General features: G+C 44.1%; 1 long non-coding RNA gene across 1 annotated transcript; it reads left to right on the forward strand.

Annotated features, from left to right (window-relative positions):
* The first annotated feature begins 17,384 nt into the window (after positions 1–17,384).
* On the forward strand, positions 17,385–19,161 carry LOC122940511. Its single transcript, XR_006390336.1, has 3 exons — positions 17,385–17,442; positions 18,872–19,021; positions 19,105–19,161. It is a non-coding gene; the product is annotated as an uncharacterized LOC122940511 (long non-coding RNA).
* The last annotated feature ends 889 nt before the right edge of the window (positions 19,162–20,050 follow it).

Here is a 20,050-nt window from a genome sequence, read left to right on the forward strand (position 1 = left end):
AGTCTGAGCATTACCTCTGAGCAGGGAGATGACAATCCTCACCCTCTGTTCCTCATTACCAGAGGAGTGGGGACACAAACAAAAATGGAGTTTACATGCCTCTCTGAAGCGAACAAAATTCTCACTGCCCCCGGAGAACGTTTCCGGAAGTGAGACCTTTGGCTCGCAACAGACTCCATGGGCCGGAGCAGAGCCCAATGCTTGTAGCTGAGTCAGAGATTGACGGAGATCCGCTACTTCCAAAGAAAGACCCTGCATGCGGTCAACCAGGTCAGAAAGCGGATCCATGTCAACAAGGACGGTTTTGGTGGATTATAATGTCACGGCTGTTTAAGGGTAACAAGAGTATACACAGTAAAAAGAGCTACTGACCGGACCCCAAACTAGGGAAGAGAAAGGGTGACCCCTGTCAGACCCTCAACACTCTCCCTATGTTGCTAAAGCACATGCCCGGATCCAAATGGTGGAACGAGGCATGCCCGCGTACCTTAGACTGATGAGCCCTGTAACCCCTACAATAGTGGAAGGGGCACGGCCACCGATGCCCTGCTCAGAATATGGAGGGAACCGGGGCCACCTCAGATCCAGTCAGGAAATCACCAGGTACATAACAAAGTCTGCACACTTAGCTGATGGAGCTGCAGCCGCAGAGAAGACGGATCCAAGGACCGCTGGCAATATCCGGAGTGCTTGCAGCAGCAGAACACAGGTCCAGAGAACTAGTAGCTAAAGGAGTGAAGATACTCAAGGCAGAGCTACAACTGAAAAGAGAAATATAATCCACGCCCTGCAATAGGAGGAGGGGTGATTTAAAGGCAGAGAAATCAAACGCAGGAGAGACAGCTGAGAGTAAAGACCTAATCACAGGGGCGGAGAAACAGAACAGTGAGAAAACCTCCAACCCTAAGTGACATCATCACAGGGGTGGAGACACAGAGCTGTGAGAACGTCTCATAGCTCTGGTAGTGACAGTAATGGGGGAGGTGTGGGTCTGCAGATCATATACGAAAATTGACGGGGATGCGGCTGATGGACCGGTGGAAGTCCGCCGCGGAGGACCGGACCCCCCCAGAAAAGAATTCACTGGGAAGGATCCCATCCCCCGCGGCGGGCCCCCATCCATCTCACAGGAATCCGAACAGCTCGAACTCCGCATTCAGTCCTCCCGGTACAAGTGTGTTTAATTCGTATATTCTCTGCGTCTCCAATCTGGACATCTTACTAATGTGGTCTCTAGTGATGAGCAGCAGGGGTCATATTCGAATTCGCGATATTTCGCGAATATTTTTTAGAATATTCGCGAATATTCGAAAATTCGCGATTATTTTTTTACTTGAAAAATCGGCAAGGTAATGATTGTATAATATGCGAATTTTCATAATTCGAATTTTCGAATTCGAATTTTTATTGCGAATTTTTAAACTTACAACTACTAGACAAAGAAGATTATAGCACTATATTAGCTAAATTGCTCTATATTCGATTTTTTTTCGACTTCGTTTTTTCGAATATTCGTAATATTCTAAAAATAATATATAGCTATATAGCGAATATTCGAAAAAACGAATATAGAGCAAAATTCGCAAACACTACTACTCCTAAAGTCAAGTATATTGCAGCCTTCTTATTGGCCCACAAGCTAGAAGCAGGGAGGGATCATGTGTACTGATTTAAAAAAAATAAATAAAAAAAAAATAAAAAAAAAAATCGAATATTCGAAATTACGAATATATATAACTATATTCGAAAATTTTGCGAATTTTCGAAGTACCTATATTCGCGATAAAAATTCGAAATTCGAATATTCGTGATCAACACTAGTGGTCTCCCCCCCTCCATTCTTTGTTTACTTTATCTATTGCGGCGAATTTGAGACCAAATGGATTCTGATTATGTGACACCTTAAAATGTTTGGACAATACGTGTGTTTCCAAACCTTTTTTGATGTTAGCTATGTGCTCGGCAATGCGCTTTTTCAAGGTTCTCTTCGTTCTCCCTACATACTGTTTCCCACATGGACATTCTATCACATATATGACATTTTCAGAGCCGCAGGATAAGAAGTCTTTTATCACATGTTTATGTTGGTTCACTGCTGATATTACTTCTCCTGTCTTACGTGGGAATACAGTGACTTTGCAGTTTCTACATTGCCCGCACCTGTAGAATCCCTCCATGTAGATCCAATTCTGTATAGAAGGTGTGTGTTTTTTCTCCCTTTTTATTGTTGGTGCTACAATGTTTGCCAAATTACGCGCCTTAGTAAAGGCGATGTTACTTATATACTTATATATTGTGATAAAGTTCATTATTTTCTGTAATGTACTGATACACATTAGACTTTCATATATTTTAGATTCATTACACACAACTGAAGTAGTTCAAGCCTTTTATTGTTTTAATATTGATGATTTTGGCATACAGCTCATGAAAACCCCAAATTCCTATCTAAAAAAATTAGCATATCATGAAAAGGTTCTCTAAACGAGCTATTAACCTAATCATCCGAATCAACTAATTAACTCTAAACACCTGCAAAAGATTCCTGAGGCTTTTAAAAACTCCCAGCCTGGTTCATTACTCAAAACCGCAATCATGGGTAAGACTGCCGACCTGACTGCTGTCCAGAAGGCCATCATTGACACCCTCAAGCAAGAGGGTAAGACACAGAAAGACCTTTCTGAACGAATAGGCTGTTCCCAGAGATCTGTATCAAGGCACCTCACTGGGAAGTCTGTGGGAAGGAAAAAGTGTGGCAGAAAACGCTGCACAACGAGAAGAGGTGACCGGACCCTGAGGAAGATTGTGGAGAAGGACCGATTCCAGACCTTGGGGGACCTGTGGAAGCAGTGGACTGAGTGTGGAGTAGAAACATCCAGAGCCACCGTGTACAGGCGTGTGCAGGAAATGGGCTACAGGTGCCGCATTCCCCAGGTCAAGCCACTTTTGAACCAGAAACAGCGGCAGAAGCGCCTGACCTGGGCTACAGAGAAGCAGCACTGGACTGGTGCTCAGTGGTCCAAAGTACTTTTTTCGGATGAAAGAAAATTTTGCATGTCATTCGGAAATCAAGGTGCCAGAGTCTGGAGCAAGACTGGGGAGAGGGAAATGCCAAAATGCCTGAAGTCCAGTGTCAAGTACCCACAGTCAGTGATGGTCTGGGGTGCCTTGTCAGCTGCTGGTGTTGGTCCACTGTGTTTTATCAAGGGCAGGGTCAATGCAGCTAGCTATCAGGAGATTTTGGAGCACTTCATGCTTCCATCTGCCGAAAAGCTTTATGGAGATGAAGATTTCATTTTTCAGCACGACCTGGCACCTGCTCACAGTGCCAACACCACTGGTAAATGGTTTACTGACCATGGTATTACTGTGCTCAATTGGCCTGCCAACTCTCCTGACCTGAACCCCATAGAGAATCTGTGGGATATTGGGAAGAGAAAGTTGAGAGACGCAAGACCCAACACTCTGGATGAGCTTAAGGCCGCTATCGAAGCATCCTGGGCCTCCATAACACCTCAGCAGTGCCACAGGCTGATTGCCTCCATGCCACGCCGCATTGAAGCAGTCATTTCTGCTAAAGGATTCCCGACCAAGTATTAAGGGCATAACTTAACATAATTATTTGAATAAATGTATAGCTAAGAGACTGGCACTCTCAAACAAATGGGGTCACACGGTTCTCAAGCAGGTCACAAATTTATTGATAATCACACATAAAAGGTTAAAAAGCTAAAATAAATTGAGTTGGATTGTGTGTGGACTAACAATCTTAATAAAATACATTGCAGTCATAAATTTCCTTAATTTCTATATGACATTTACTTATATTCCTTCACAATTTAACCACCTATAGAGGAAAAAAGGCAGAGGGGAATAAAGAAGGTAAAGGATCCATTTCTTCTATTTCTTGGTAAGAGGAAAAGTCCAATAAGAGTTGGTATTTCAATTATATTAGGCTTTCAATAGAATGTTCCTTTTTGTATTCGGTATGAACTTTCACAGTTTGGCAGTTAAAATATGCCGAGTAGTGACCCACTATGTGGGCTTACCTTTTCTTCGTATGTGCCGATCGGAAATATCTCAGAGCTCCGCTGAGAGCCGGCGTCCCGGCTGTTACTCTGTTCAGCGTTCCACGTGGGTTCAAAGACGCACTCGTCGCTCCGGAAGTGACGTATCGGTACTGAAGAATTCGGTAGTTGTTTCTTTCTTCCGACTCAAGCTGTAATCGTAGCAGCTAGATGAATTTAAAGTGCACTTGTTCTTCATATAATGTAAAGAGTCTTTTCTTAGTAGGTCATATTCAGATCTTTTGGTCAGATCACTGGACACCAAACGCGTTTCGGGAACGCTTCTCCCCTTCCTCAGTGGTAATGCTTTACCAGTCACTCACAGACTAGAGCACCTCATAGTGGCTGCAAGTGGGCGTAGCTATTTCCTAAAAAAACACTCTTCTCTGATAATTATTTGAAGGTTGACTTTTTCTGTATTAAAAACACTTTTCTTTTATTGGTCGGATGAAATATGCTAATTTTTTGAGATAGGAATTTGGGGTTTTCATGAGCTGTATGCCAAAATCATCAATATTAAAACAATAAAAGGCTTGAACTACTTCAGTATATATGAAAGTCTAATGTTTATCAGTACATTACAGAAAATAATGAACTTTATCACAATATGCTAATTTTTTTTAGAAGGACCTGTATATCCTATATCTATCTGAAGCAGAGTTCAATTAGAGGATATTAAAATGCTAGACAAGTGTCAGGTCTTTGCAGGCACGCAGGGGGGATTCAGCTGACAATCGCCCCCCCCCCCCCTTTCCTGGTCTGTTTTTCTGTTTATATAATAGCTAGTTTCTGCTGTTCTAAGTTTAAGATCCTCTTTCTGATAAAGAGGTTTCACTTCTGAATGTCTACCAATGATCATGGTATAAGATTGTCTGCTAAAATTCAATAAAGAAAATTACTGATCACAACCATTGCGTGTATCAGCCTTCTCTCTGCACATTGCGCTATTTGAATTCGGAACCTATAATCATAGACGCAGAGGTAATAGCCCTCACACCCTGCCAGTCAGGAGAACGGGGCCCATGTTCCCAGATTGGTATGAAGCAGCAGACAAGCTCAGATCCCCAGCGATAAGACACAGCGCGGCCATTTATGTGCTAACACTAGGAACAACAGAAGAGAAGGTTATTCCTCCTTTTCCCCCACAGCGGAAATCCTACATCTGCCCCGACATAAGGTATCGCTGACATCATTTCTAATAACTGATATGGAGAAAAGGGACAGGGTTACCCCTAAACCTCTCCTGAGCACACACAGCCCCGATACCAGCAGATTACATCGCCGGCTCTGCTACATGGACATGACAGACTCAGCTGTAGTAACTGAACATTACACATACACAGCTCTGCTACATGAACATGACAGAGACTCCGCTGTAGTAACTGTACATTACACATACACAGCTCTGCTACATGGACATGACAGAGACTCAGCTGTAGTAACTGAACATTACACATACACAGCTCTGCTGCATGGACATGAGAAAGACTCAGCTGTAGTAACTGAACATTACACATACACAGCTCTGCTGCATGGACATGACAGACTCAGCTGTAGTAACTGAACATTACACATACACAGCTCTGCTACATGGACATGACAGAGACTCGACAGAGACTCCGCTGTAGTAACTGAACATTACACATACACAGCTCTGCTACATGGACATGACAAAGACTCCGCTGTAGTAACTGAACATCACACATACACAGCTCTGCTGCACACACTGATACAAGTCTTCAGAGGCATATTACACATATAAACAGCTCGGTTGTGTGAAAATACAGCTCAACTACACAGACATTACACGGATACAGCTCAACTATAAAAACATTACAGGCTTACAGCTCTGCTACATACAGACTGGGATTCCACACAGCACGGCAGAGTCTCACACACAGAGCAGATAAACCTGGTCATGTGATCTCCGTGACTCCTCCCACACCTGATCACATGGTCATGACATCATCACAGGTCCTGTACCTTCTCCTGCAGCACAGCCTTACTCCTCCCACACCTGATCACATGGTCATGACATCACCACAGGTCCTTTACTTTCTCCTGCAGCATAACCTGACTCCTCCCACACCTGATCACATGGTCATGACATCATGACAGGTCCTGTACCTTCTCCTGCAGCACAGACTGACTCCACCCACACCTGATCACATGGTCATGACATCATCACAGGTCCTGTACCTTCTCCTTCAGCACAGCCTGACTCCTCCCACACCTGATCACATGGTCATGACATCATCACAGGTCCTGTACCTTCTCCTGCAGCACAGCCTAGATCATGACTACTGCATTGTGGTAGAAATTACAGCCCAGGAGGCGCCATAGTGAAGGGTTGTCAGAGGAGGACACGCCCGCCCCCAGGTAAGTGGAACACTCATCACATCCACACATATAAGGCTCCGCAGCCACAGAGATACACAGCTCCATCCGCCCTTAAGGCCAAGTTCACACTTCAGTTATTTGGTCAGTTATTTCCTTCAGTTACTGAGCCCAGACCAGTAATGTAGCCGACTCAGAGATCAGGTATAATGGGAGATCTGCACTTGTTTTTCACCCACACCAGGTTTTGTCTCACAATAACTGATGGAAATAACTAATCAAATAACTGAAGTGTGAACTCAGCCTAATCTACAAATTCCAGAGAACATAAAATACATATCACAAGAGGTTGGTTCTAGTATACAATGCATTTCAAGGGCAGCCTTCCTCAGGTGCAACAAAAGCCAGGAACAGGGGGCTTTATGTAGAAGACATATCCAGGAGATCTCAGAGACGTGGACTGGAGCAGGGGGTGTTATATAGAAGACATATCCAGGAGATCTCAGAGACGTGGACTGGAGGAGGGGGCGTTATATAGAAGACATATCCAGGAGATCAGAGACGTGGACTGGAGCAGGGGGCGTTATATAGAAGACATATCCAGGAGATCTCAGAGACGTGGACTGGAGCAGGGGGCGTTATATAGAAGACATATCCAGGAGCTCAGAGGTGTGGACTGGAGCAGGGGGCGTTATATAGAAGACATGTCCAGGAGATCTCAGAGATGTGGACTGGAGCAGGGGGTGTTATATAGAAGACATATCCAGGAGATCTCAGAGACGTGGACTGGAGGAGGGGGCGTTATATAGAAGACATATCCAGGAGATATCTGAGACGTGGACTGGAGCAGGGGGTGTTATATAGAAGACATATCCAGGAGATCTCAGAGACGTGGTGTCACCACCAGATCTTTGAGAAGTTCTGTTAGACGTTCTTTAGTTCCTTCTGCATGATCTACTTTTGTTTTGCTTTAATTTTGACATCTCTCCTCCCTCTCCCAGCTGTCATCTATTAGCAGTGATTGCCTTCCTATATATCTCCTCCCCATACTACCTTACCTTGCGGTTTATACAATTTCCTGGAGTGTGCTGATGCTAGAAGCTGTTACTGCTGCATCCACAAGATAAGTCTGTTTCTTTATTTCGGTTTTCCTGTGGGATTGATCCTAGGTGACCCTGACCCCCTCCGTATTAAGTGTAGGGAGCCGGTGGTCGTGTCCCCTCACTATTATAGGGTGTTCAGGTGTCATACAGTCGAGGAACGAGGGTTTGCAATTTTATAGCATTGAGATTTTTGCATATGCTGAGCAGTAAGGGAGAGAGCTGGGGCTGTTACAGGGCTTACCCTTTTGTTCCTTAGTTTTGGATCAAGGCAGTCGGATCTTCATTTGTTTCTTCTAGTTTTCTGTAACACCATCCGTGACACGTGGACTGGAGCAGGGGGTGTTATATAGAAGACATATCCAGGAGATCTCAGAGACGTGGACTGGAGCAGGGGGCGTTATATAGAAGACATGTCCAGGAGATCTCAGAGACGTGGACTGGAGGAGGGGGCGTTATATAGAAGACATTTCCAGGAGATCTCAGAGACCTGGACTGGAGGAGGGAGAGTTATATAGAAGACATATCCAGCAGATCTCAGAGATGTGGACTGGAGCACGGGGTGTTATATAGAAGACATATCCAGGAGATCTCAGAGACATGGACTGGAGCAGGGGGTGTTATATAGAAGACATATCCATGAGATCTCAGAGACATGGACTGAAGCAGGGGGCGTTATATAGAAGACATATCCAGGAGATCTCAGAGACGTGGACTGAAGCAGGGGAGGTTATATAGAAGACATATCCAGGAGATCTCAGAGACGTGGACTGAAGCAGGGGAGGTTATATAGAAGACATATCCAGGGGATCAGAGACGTGGACTGGATCAGGGGGTTATATAGAAGACATATCCAGGAGATCTCAGAGACATGGACTGGAGCAGGGGACGTTATATAGAAGACTTATCCAGGAGATCTCAGAGACATGGACTGGAACAGGGGGCGTTTATATAGAAGACATATCCAGGAGATCTCAGAGACGTGGACTGAAGCAGGGGGCGTTATATAGAAGACATGTCCAGGAGATCTCAGAGACATGGACTGGAGGAGGGAGAGTTATATAGAAGACATATCCAGGAGATCTCAGAGATGTGGACTGGAGCACGGGGTGTTATATAGAAGACATATCCAGGAGATTGCAGAGACGTGGACTGGAGCAGGGGGCGTTATATAGAAGACATATCCAGGAGATCAGAGACGTGGACTGGAGCAGTGGACGTTATATAGAAGACATATCCAGGAGATCTCAGAGATGTGGGCGTTATATAGAAGACATATCCAGGAGATCTCAGAGACGTGGACTGGAGCAGGGGTTGTTATATAGAAGACATGTCCAGTGGTGTCACCACCAGATCTTTGAGAAGTTCTGTTAGACGTTCTTTAGTACCTTCTGCATGATCTTCTTTTGTTTTGCTTTCATTTTGACATCTCTCCTCCCTCTCCCAGCTGTCATCTATTAGCAGTGATTGCCTCCCTATATATCTCCTCCCCATACTACCTTACATTGCGGTTTATACAATTTCCTGGAGTGTGCTGATGCTAGAAGCTGTTACTGCTGCATCCACAAGATAAGTCTGTTTCTTTATTTCTGTTTTCCTGTGGGATTGATCCTAGGTGACCCTGACCCCCTCCGTATTAAGTGTAGGGAGCCGGTGGTCGTGTCCCCTCACTATTATAGGGTGTTCAGGTGTCATACAGTCGAGGAACGAGGGTATGCAATTTTCTAGCATTGAGATTTTTGCATATGCTGAGCAGTAAGGGAGAGAGCTAGGGCTGTTACAGGTCTTACCCTTTTGTTCCTTAGTTTTGGATCAAGTCAGTCGGATCTTCATTCTTTTCTTCTAGTTTTCTGTAACACCATCCGTGACATGTGGACTGGAGCAGAGGGTGTTATATAGAAGACATATCCAGGAGATCTCAGAGACGTGGACTGAAGCAGGGGAGGTTATATAGAAGACATATCCAGGAGATCTCAGAGACGTGGACTGAAGCAGGGGAGGTTATATAGAAGACATATCCAGGAGATCAGAGACGTGGATTGGAGCGGGGGCGTTATATAGAAGACATATCCAGGAGATCTCAGAGACGTGGACTGGAGCAGTGGGCGTTATATAGAAGACATATCCAGGAGATCTCAGAGACGTGGACTGAAGCAGGGGAGGTTATATAGAATACATATCCAGGAGATCTCAAAGACGTGGACTGAAGCAGGAGGTGTTATATAGAAGACATATCCAGGGGATCAGAGACGTGGACTGGAGCAGGGGGCGTTATATAGAAGACATATCCAGGAGATCTCAGAGACATGGACTGGAGCAGGGGGCGTTATATAGAAGACTTATCCAGGAGATCTCACAGACGTGGACTGGAGGAGGGGACATTATATAGAAGACATATCCAGGAGATCTCAGAGACGTGGACTGGAGCAGGGGACTGGACTCCCAAAAACATAAAAATTCATACTTTTCAAAAAAAAAAACACTAAAAACATGACTCAATAAAAATAAGTGGCACTACAAGAAAAGGATCACCCCCCCCCCCCCCCATGATATATAAATACAGGACACAATGCTGAAGTTGATTTTGAGGTGAAATCAGGGGAAAGCGGCATTAAAATACAAAAGACGGGCACAAAATGGGAACAAAAGTGTTATTTAAAGACTGAAATGGATTCGGGCACTGATCTCGCACTGGTGACATACAGAGGGTGGTGCCCGCACCATATGCAGGGGAGTTCAGCCTAAACAGGTTCTGGTACAAGAACTGGCAGCAAAGTGGACAGACGGACACTGTCACCAATTTCAATAAGTAACTGGTGTTTTTAAAAGGGTTAAATTAATATGTTTTGGGCTGAACTGAAATGTATATGATGTGGGGCATCACCCTCTGTATTTTGGCAGTGTGAGATCAGTGGGCGAATTCATTTAACACTGTGGATGTCACTGTTATGGGGGGACGCTGCGGATGACACTGTTATGGGGGCGGCGCTGTGGATGTCACTGTTATGGGGGCGGCGCTGTGGATGTCACTGTTATGGGGGGGCGCTGTGGATGTCACTGTTATGGGGGGGCGCTGTGGATGTCACTGTTATGGGGGGGGCGCTGTGGATGACACTGTTATGGGGGGGGCGCTGTGGATGTCACTGTTATGGGGGGCGCTGTGGATGTCACTGTTATGGGGGGCGCTGTGGATGTCACTGTTATGGGGGGCGCTGTGGATGACACTGTTATGGGGGGCGCTGTGGATGACACTGTTATGGGGGGCGCTGTGGATGACACTGTTATGGGGGGCGCTGTGGATGTCACTGTTATGGGGGGGGGGGCGGTGTGAAGCCGGTAATTCTGCTCGTAGATGATAAATATGATATAACGGCTCCAAAAAGATATTAATAAATAGAGAATTAATAATAACGGAGAAGAAGTGCGCAGGTCTCCAGTGTGAGGCACTGACGAGACAGAAATCATAGAACGGCGAAAGGAAATTCACAAGTAAAGTGACTGAAATAAACAATAGGAAAATCACCAACCGATATGACAGACATCTGTAGGGGATGTGTCCTCCCCGACGCGCGTTTCAGCTGCTGCCTTCATCTTGGGGTTGGCGCTGCTGTGTGTGAGAAGCCTTTTATATCAGTGTATAATATACAGTGCATTGCAAAAGTATTCACTCCCTTGACTTTTTCGTTGTTTTGTTAATCAGAATTTTGTGATTGATCAGAACACAATAGTCTCAGTTGGTGAAGTGAAATGAGAAAAATATATAAATAAAACTATTGTTTAGAAATAGAAAACAGAAAATTGTCAGGTGCGTATTGTAGGGATTTGCTCTGGTAGGCAGGGTAAGCGGTCGCAGTACAAAGGCAAGAACACGGTAGTAAAGCAAAAATTTCTGTGTTTATTCACACAAAAGGAAAAAAGTCACTCAAACACTTTGCAGAGTCCTGGTGTTAATTCTCACCACACAAAGTCCACAGAACAAAGATGTCACCTGGCAGGCTGATTTGTCCACGGCAGTCCACAGCCAACCACAGCAGGCTTCAGGGCGCCTGATTCCCAGCAGTGTCACTCCAGCACGGTTACCAAATGTTTAGGTCCCAAAGCAGAGCCTGACAGAGCTCAACTGTCAGATGGAGGATACATTCCACACCCAGCTGAGCTGCTGGCTGGTTTTTTATAGCCCAGCCCAAAACCCAGCCTGGAAACATGGGGAACAGCCACCCACCCTGCTCTTTGGCTGCTCCCAATAAGAACCGGCCCGCATCGGCTTTACAGCCATACTAAATAAAAAAACAGTGCCAGCCAGCACTAGCTGCTGCTGATACACAGAATTGCTGATTCCAATCTCACCGAGGCCAGGAACCTCAGGGACACGTACCATCCGTCAATGATGGACCCTTGCGCCTTCCTACAGTATGTATTCACCCCCTTTGTTAGGAAGCCCATAAAAAGCTCTGGTGTAACCAATTACCTTCAGAAGTCACATAATTAGTGAGATGATGTCTCCTGTGTGCAATCTAAGTGTCACATGATCTGTCGTTACATATACACACCAGAGGCTGCAACACCTAAGCAAGAGGCATCACTGACCAAACACTGCCATGAAGGCCAAGGAACTCTCCAAACAAGTAAGGGACAATGTTGTTGAGAAGTACAACTCAGGGTTAGGTTAAAAAATATCCAAATCTTTGATGATCCCCAGGAGCACCATCAAATCTATCATAACCAAATGGAAAGAACATGGCACAACAGCAAACCTGCCAAGAGACGGCCGCCCACCAAAACTCACAGACCGGGCAAGGAGGGCATTAATCAGAGAGGCAGCCCAGAGACCTAAGGTAACCCTGGAGGAGTTGCAGAGTTCCACAGCACAGACTGGAGTATCTGTACAGAGGACGACAATAATCCATACGCTCCATAGAGTTGGGCTTTATGGCAGAGTGGCCAGAAGAAAGCCATTACTTTCAGCTAAAAACAAAAAGGCACGTTGTGAGTTTGCGAAAAAGGCTTGTGGGAGACTCCCAAAATGTATGGAAGAAGGTGCTCTGGTCTGATGAGACATCAAAGAAAACGCTATGTCTGGAGCAAACCCAACACATCACATCACCCAAAGAACACCATCCCCACAGTGAGACCTGGTGGTGGCAGCATCATGCTGGGGGGACTGGAAAACTGGTCAGAGTGGAGGGAAAGATGGATGGTGCTAAATACAGGGATATTCTTGAGCAATCTGAGGCTAGGACGGAGGTTCACCTTCCAGCAGGACAAGGACCCCAAACACACGGCTAAAGCAACACTTGAGTGGTTTAAGGGGAAACATGTAAATGTGTTGGAATGGCCTAGTCACAGCCCAGATCTCAATCCAATAGAAAATCTGTGGTCAGATGTAAAGATTGCTGTTCACAAGAGCAAACATCCAACGTGAAGGAGCTGGAGGAGTTTTGCAAGGAGGAATGGGCAAAAGTCCCAGTCGTAAGATGTGGCAAGCTCACAGAGACTTATTCAAGGAGACTTGGATCTGTGATAGCCGCAAAAGGCGGCTCTACAAAGTATTGACTTTAGGGGGGTGAATAGTTATGCACATTGACCTTTTCTGTTATTTTGTCCCATTTGTTGTTTGCTTCACAATAAAAAAATAAATAAAACATCTTAAGGTTGTCGGCATGTTCTTTAAATTAAATTATGCAAATCCTCAAACAATCCATGTTTTTTTTTTCCGGCACTGAATTCCGGGCTCAGTACCGGAAAAGAACTGATCAGGTATATCCCAATGCATTCTGAATGGAGAGTAATCAGTTGAGGATGTATAAGGATGTCTTCAGTTCAGTCATTTTGACTGATCAGGCAAAAGAGAAAAGAGAAAACAGTAGCATGCTACGGTTTTATCTCCGGCGAAAAAAAATTAAGACTTGCCTGAATGCCATTTTTTTTCCATAGGAATGTAATAGTGCCCGATCCGGCATTCAAAATACCGAAAAAAAAGGTGAAAAAAATAAATGCCGGATCTGTTTTGCAGGATGACACTGGAAAGACGGATCCGGCATTTCAATGCATTTTTTTGACTGATCCGGATCCTGATCAGTCTTACTAATGCCATCACTTGGCATATATTTTGCCTGAACTACTTGCCGGATGACTCTGCCGCAAGTGTGAAAGTAGCCTTAATTCCAGGTTGTGAGGCACCAAAATAAAAAAAAAACCAAGGGGGGGGGGGGGAATTAATACTTTTGCAATGTACTGTAATACTCACCACTTATTTATGTGGCGCATGCACGTACACTCAGGAAGGAAACCCTGTCCTCGGCGACAAGAGGACACGCAGGAAGCAAGGAGGCTAGTGGGACAGGAAGCGGTGGTCTTGTACTTACCACGCCAACCCAGGGGAGGAGGAGCCAAGCAGAGTGCAGCGCATGCGCACATGATGAGGAGTATTAATGCTCCATATTGTAGAAGGCCAGAATGACCCGGGGAAATGTAGAGATTCTGGAATTCTTTGAATTTCTTCATTCAATCCCTCCGGTGTCAGAGTCCGCATCCTGAACCTCCAGAAGTCTTCTCCACCGATCAGCCGTGCAGACCCATCTCTACACCATGTAGGTATCAAACCGCCATCTTTATTATGTGCGATGGTGAAATGACGGACAAACTGCGGTTAGATTTCCCTGCATTAACCCCTTCAGAAAAAAATTTGAAAAATTCACAGTTTTAAAAATGTTCATTTCTCAGCTTTTCCGGCAGATAGTGATACCTCGTAAACCAGTTATTACTTTACATCCCCCATATGTCTACTTTATGATGCCTCATTCTGTAAATGTCATTTTTTTTTCTTTTTTATAACAGGCTTAGAAGTTTAGAAACAATTCTTATAGTTTTTACGCACATTTCCCAAAACTTCTTTTTAAAGGGGTTCTCCGGGCTTTTAATATTGATGACCTATCCTCCGTTCTCCCGTTATTGCCTCCGGTATCTTCATAGTTAGGCTCCACCCAGGGGAACCTGCCGTCGGCTCATTTTCCCATGCTGTAGCGCTGGCCAATCGCAGCGCTCAGCTCATAGCCTGAGAGAGAAAAAAGCCTCCCAGGCTATGAGCTGAGTGCTGTGATTGGCCATCGCTACAGCATGGGAGAAGGAGGCACCGGCAGGTTCCCCTGGGTGGAGCCTAACTATGAAGATACCTGAGGCAATAACGGGAGAACGGAGTGGCGCCCAGGGATAACAGTAAGTGCAGGGGGGTCCCTGGGCACCGCTCTACATGCCAGTATAGTTAGTTTAGAAGTTTTATTCTGGTGAAAGGTCCTCTTTAAAGACAAAAGCAGAGTTATTTTACTGTGACATCATGTTTTGGATGTCATATTACTGTTGAGTTTTGTGTTCATAGAAGCAGAAAAAGATAATATGCCTTTAAGATTCATTTTATAGTGTAAGATAAACTTAGTAACACAGCAAAAACAACAGCAAGTATAGTGTTAATCTGTTGTTGCTGGGCAGAAGTTTAGACCAATCACAGACAGCAAGAGTTTTCACCAATCATCACAGCCAGCCTCACAGACAGCCTGTCTGGAAATTCCCCCGACTCCTGCTGCTAGAATCATTATTCGCCAGAGACAGGAGCTGAAGAGACATTCACTCCACTAAGAGCTGAGTTTTATGGGAACAAGAGGCCAATATAGGTATTTAAAACAAGTTATATAATTTTTATATTGTTAATGTTGTGTTTAGAACTGTATACTGAACTAGATATATATGTGTTTACTTACAGTTCCACCAATTGCAAACTACAAATACAAATTCAAGCTACAGTTGCAAACTGTGAACTACTACAAATACCATAAAAACATATTGCAATCCAAATTGCATACAACCATACCAGATCATACTCAGTCAATCTGCAAATAGTCACTGCTAACTGCATACTGCAAGTGAACTATTAGTTAGACCTCACATATACCTCTCAGAGAGATCATAAAGTGCTTAAATAACTTACAGTGAGAGTACAGATCCTGAAGAGAGAAATATATCCGCCATTTTATGTTGAATGACAAGATTGAACAGTTGAGACACCATCTTATGCATACCGCCATTTTGTGATATCTTTTCAACATGTGTACATGGACTATCTGCTGCGGAGGCGGCAGTGCTATATATGAAGCTGAAGTTGAAGTTAATAAAAAAGTTATTTCAAGCATTTGGTGTGCTCTTTAAACCTTCTGTTTCTATAGAACGGCGCTAGAGGAATTACAGAGTAATAGACAGTCTGGTTAGACTAAAAACTCAGAGATATCAAAATTCTTCTAATGCCACAGCGCAAAAGGCACTTCATAGTGCTGCGCCTGCCACAGGAAGAGACTGGAGACGGCAGGCGCTCACAGCATGTGCCTTCTCTTCATACAGCTGATCAACTGGGGGTGCCGGATGTCTGACCCCCACGATCTGATATTGATGACCTCCGCTCACCTATGATCTCGATGCGCTGCTGGATCCTATAGTTCTCTCGTGTGTCGGCACACTTACTTGCGTGTGTGTAGTAGGGATACAGGAACGCCGACTTCTGCTGTTTCAATGTCCGGAATGGTATGAAGGATACGTTTATTCCTCTCAATAGGTTGGTGTCGCAATTACACTCGATGGATTAATACCGCAGTTACACCAGACGCATTTCCAAACTGTACGTTTTCTTCCTCAGTGGTTGCAATAGTATAAAAATGAGGGACCAATCGCTCCTTATCCGGAGCTGTGCTGATATCAGAACCTGGGCCGGACCGCGTCAGGCTGTTTTTGTAGTACTCTAGTCATTCACAAAGCACACCCTGCGTTTTTTTCAGTTGTTCTATATACCAACAAATTAAATCTACAAATGATCTAGATTATAAAATCCAATATATAGAAAATACTAAACATCCAAGTTGATCAACAAGTCATAAAACTGGGAATAAAAAAAAAAAATAGAATAAAATAGACACATGTAGTGTAAAAGGGCTAATGTGGTCTTCATTCCGGGGTTTTACTTCGCTCTGCATTTCTGTCTTAATTTTATTCAAATTTTTTTTTTATTCCCAGTTTTATAACTTGTTGATCAACTTATGTTTTGTATTTTCTATATATTGGATTTTATGACATATCGTGAAACTGCCTTGACCTCGCACATGTTTCGATCCATATAAAAAGAGAGAACACAACATCTACACTTTATTATCTCCCCCGATGTCTCCTCTTATCTCCAGTTATTGTATTTTATATTAGATTTTGTAGGATTTTCCATCGTCTCATTTTATTTCCATTCAGGTTCCTACAATATAGGATCCGCTCAGTGGGTATCTTCTATATAAGATCCTTCTCCTGATTGACCCATGAAAGATGGACAGGGACAAGATGGCAGAGAGTATAATAAATCTCACCCTAGAGATCCTATTCCGGCTTACTGGAGAGGTGAGAGATTCTGATGATGTCATATTACATCATCTTATCTATGTTACTAACAGATGGACATGACTGGAGAGGTGAGGGACTCTGGAGATGTATGGAGTGATAGTTATTACTGTGTCTCTCCATAACCAGGACTACACAGTAGTGAAGAAGACCTCTAGTGAGCGCTGTCAGGACCCTGTGTCTGAAGGATGGGGAAGAACCCTGAGCCCAATCATGGAGCCTCCACCTCACCCCCTGATACATGAGGAAATCGATAGAGAGAAGATCCTAGAACTCACCAACAAGATGATTGAGCTGCTGACTGGAGAGGTGACACTGCTGGGAATGCTGGGACATTATACAGGAACGCTATGAAGGGATCTGGGTGATGACTGTATCATTGTGTTGTCAGGTTCCTATAAGGTGTCAGGATGTCACCGTCTATTTCTCCATGGAGGAGTGGGAGTATTTAGAAGGACACAAAGATCTGTACAAGGACGTCATGATGGAGGATCACCGGCCCCTCACATCACCAGGTAATAGACATGACTAAATACACACGTCCTCTCATTATCTGTATGTAAGGGATGAATTCAGTCACTGGATGTGTTTCCTACTGTTGGAAATTGGCCACAACAACACAAAACTTCTTGAAGCAACTTCTTCTTCAGAAGATTCTTTTGTTTAAGCCTCATTCACACATCAGTGTTTTGTCAGTGATTTCCATCAGTGATTGTGAGCCAAAACCAGGATTTGAGCCTCCACAGACATAAGATATAGGGGAAAATCTGTACCTGTTCTGTGTTTAGAGTCTCACCTGGTTTTGGCTTAAAATCTCTGATGGAAATCTGAAGAGCAGCAAGACCTCATTGAAAGTCAATGTAAAATGTAGGCAGATTATGGCATAAGAGGTAAATGGAAGTGAATTACAGCCGTGGTAAAAGGCAGCGCTCTGTTATAAGTCCTGGACACCGTCCTTTATACCTCAGAGAACAAAGGAATAATTAATATTTTAATTCCAGTTTTCCGCAGTGTGTCGCTGTACGTAGACTTCAGTGTTTTACACACAGATTCCATCATTATCATACGTAACCATAGATCTACACAAGTTACACCGACAACAACTGCTAATTGGATAAAAGTTCCTTATCACGATCTCTTGTTAGCATAAATAATTGTTCCTGGGGCCTTCCATTAATCCTCTCCAATTCAAGTACCAATCTCCATTTTTCTTTCCAAAGAGCCCCATGGTCCATAAAGCCAAGATCGGCTCTTTCATTTATCACCGGTCCAACACCAAGGATCGATCCTGATCATAAACCTGCAAATGGTTAGTTTTAATAGACAAATACATTGATCTTGGCCAAGGCTTCCACTTCTAGTGCAAATATTATCTACTTTCTGAAGGTCACCATTCCATCATAACATCTTTAATCGATTACTTAAAGGCCTCTATTTTCTCAGCAAAAGTAGTTAGTGCTAAAAGTACTCAGTATTCACTTCAAAATGGTGATTAACTCTTTAGCTAAGCTCCTTTTTGAGGTGTAAACACAAGGGGTCCTCTACTATTCTGAAATAAGCCTAAATTAGACATATTTCAGGCGCAGATGTCGGTGCAATGGGGGGGGCGGCAGGTCTACAATTGTCGACGTGGAGTGGGCGGAGAAGGGAACGGGCCGGCAAGCCTGTCTCATTTACCATTTTCTACAAATGTTTCAGGTCTAGAAAAAGGTCTAAATGTAAGATAACTTGGAAAGCCGTCTTACATTTAGAACTGGTGCTGGAAGCCCTGAAGTTATGGAGAGGCCTGCGCCTCTTCATAAACTTCGGCGGAACCACCGCCAGCTTAGGGCTTTATTAAGACCTGCACCTAAAACACAGGTCTTAATAAATGTTCCCCAAGATGTATGCCTAAAACAACATGGCTGACCATCCGATCTAATCCTGATTCTGCAAAACCTACAGTTAAGGAAGAGAGAACCACACGCGAGAGATGTCCCAGTCCTCTTCTTCCACAGGATAATTCAGAAGAACATCACTATGTCCCACAGGATGGTCAGGTAGATGGATATAAGGCCATCAAGATGGAGGATCACCAGCCCCTTACATCACCAGGTAGTAGACATGACTAAATACACACGTCCTCTCATTATCTGTATGTAAGGAATAAATTCAGTCACTGGATGTGTTTCCTACAGTTAAGGAAGAGATAACAACACCGGAGAGATGTCCCAGTCCTCTTCTTCTACAGAATGTGTCAGAAGAACATCACAATGTCCCACAGGATGATCAGGTAGATAGAGAAAAGGCCTCATGAAATGTCCCCTATGATCTGCAGAAGACTGTGAAGATCTTGTCTTCAGTCTTGTTTTATCCACCAGTATTATATGTTTTATTCTTGTATAATGAGAAAGGTGGAGATGGCAGGATTACAGCTGACCATAGACGTTACATGTTGTTTGGATCTTCTCACTATTATCTGCCTTAAGATCGCCTTCTCTGTCAACTGCTGCAGATGTTTTGTGGTCGCACAAGAGTGGCACAACAGTTTTCTGAGAGGTCTTAGGCCGGGACCATGCAATAATATAAATGTTCAACCAAAGTTATGCTTGGATTGTCAGCTTGAACATGAACATCAGGAGATAAATGCATCATTATCTTCAAAGGTTTTGTAGTCTAGGGTGCAGTCTCCTGGTGTCTCCTTAATGTCAGAATGGCAGTACCAAGATCATACCACGGATTATATTCTAGCACATGTAGATGGAAGTCATCCTTCTTACTTGCATATAGTATAATATAATCAGGGGCATAGCTAAAGGCTCATGTGCCCTGGTGCAAGAGTTCAGCTTGGTCCCCCTTCCCTCAGTGCTTTCTGGCCAGGGGCATGGAAGCGCATAGCCTTCATGCTGCCTAAGGCAAAAATTTTAATTGCATCCCCTGCCCCATGCCAAATTCTTGACCTTACCCCTTCCCTCCAGTCAGAGATGTTACTTGACCTGCATGAACTTTGTATAGTACTGTTATCTTCTTATGTCGCACAAGGGTCTTTGGGCCCCCTCAGGCTCCTAGGCCCAGTAGCGACTGTGACCCTTACAGCAGAGTTGGGGAACCTTTTTGCTGCAGAGAGCCATATGGATATTTGTA

This window comes from Bufo gargarizans, chromosome 6 (assembly GCF_014858855.1).
Source record: "Bufo gargarizans isolate SCDJY-AF-19 chromosome 6, ASM1485885v1, whole genome shotgun sequence".
Taxonomy (NCBI): domain Eukaryota; kingdom Metazoa; phylum Chordata; class Amphibia; order Anura; family Bufonidae; genus Bufo; species Bufo gargarizans.